The sequence below is a fragment of the Echinops telfairi genome, unplaced genomic scaffold, assembly GCF_000313985.2.
Source record: "Echinops telfairi isolate 266 unplaced genomic scaffold, ASM31398v2 ScPeMD7_17;HRSCAF=63, whole genome shotgun sequence".
NCBI lineage: Eukaryota > Metazoa > Chordata > Mammalia > Afrosoricida > Tenrecidae > Echinops > Echinops telfairi.
This window is the reverse complement of record NW_022103914.1, coordinates 7,924,074-7,925,517: the sequence shown is the minus strand read 5'-3', so window position 1 is coordinate 7,925,517 and position 1,444 is coordinate 7,924,074.

Genomic DNA, 1,444 nt, shown 5'->3' with positions numbered 1-1,444 from the left:
ACTCACTACCCAGGGTGTCTGGAAACCAAATAAATACTCAAATAAGCTTCCCAGAGCATGACATCAGACTCCAGAGAGGCAGTCCAGCAGTGGTCAGGGAAATCTGCTCTGACACGTTCAACTCATGGAGCTCCTATGTGTGTTAGAGTAGAACTCTGCTCCATAGGGTTTTCAGCGGTTGGTTTTCCCAAAATTGATCACTAGGCCTTTCTTCCAAGGCACCCCTGGGTGGATTTGAACCTCATACCTTTTGGTTAACAGCCGAGTATATTAACCATTTAGATGGTTTCTGCTTCCTGTCGGGTCTGGGCCTGAGGAGGAAGCCAGGGGTGTCCAGAGCCAGCTTCTGTCTTCCTCACAGCCTGGGTTGAGCCTGGTGGGTTTCCTGGTGCCTCTTTGAGTCCAACACAGCCTAACCCTGAGTGGGCATTCACATCTATATTTAGGGCATTGCGTCTTTCTGTTTCTGTTTCAGTTTCAGTGTGTAGCATTTTCTGAGGGTGTCTTAGGTTTCAAGAATACACTGATCTGAGGAAATGGGCCAAGACACTGGTAGCAAGGAGTGGGCCAGACAGTGAAATGAGAATGGGGCACACAGCCAAAGGTGTGCATTGTCCATGTTTTGGTGTATAATGTGGACAAACTCACACCTGGGCACAGACATAGTGAGGATCTGGGACAGTTGGCTTGCTCATCCAAAGGAGGGTGGGTCCATAAATTATAGCATTTTCACATAGTGGACTACTATATTACATAAAAATAAATGGATTAACATTAAGAGGGAAAAGTCTCAAATTTAGAGGGTTGAACAACAACAACAAAGACTAAAACAAGGCAACTAGCAGGTTGCTCATATTTATATTGTTAGCAGTGTGATTTCATTAAGATTACATTAAAATATGTAAACATATGTTGGTTAATTGTGGTTGTCTACTTATATGGTAAAAGCAATGCCTATCATTTCCTCTGTGGATGGAGGAAGGAAAATACAATCTAGGCATGATTCAAGGTGGCTTCTGTTGGTCATTCCTTAAAAAATATTGAAGCCAATATGGAAAAACATGTTGCTATATGACAAGGCCAGATAGTGGGTCCATGGCTGTGTGTTATAATCACACTTTATATTCATACTCTTGCGCTCTTGGAAAAGTTGTTGGTATAAAATAAAGAAATAGAATATTGGGACCCAGGGGGCTCTGTGATGATGCAGGGTGTGATGGGTGGGATTGGACCACGGGGAGCTGGCCGACATGGTGAGCTCGCCCCACCTGCCAGCCAGGAGATGTGGTGCTTGTTTCCCCTATCTCATTTTCACGTCCAGAGTCACGCAAGTCTGGGCTGCTCCTCTTGTTCTTGATTGCCCCTTGTATTAGTCTAGGTACTTTGGAGAAACAAATCCACAGCAACTCATGTATAAGAGAGTTTTATGTAAAGAAAATGTGCA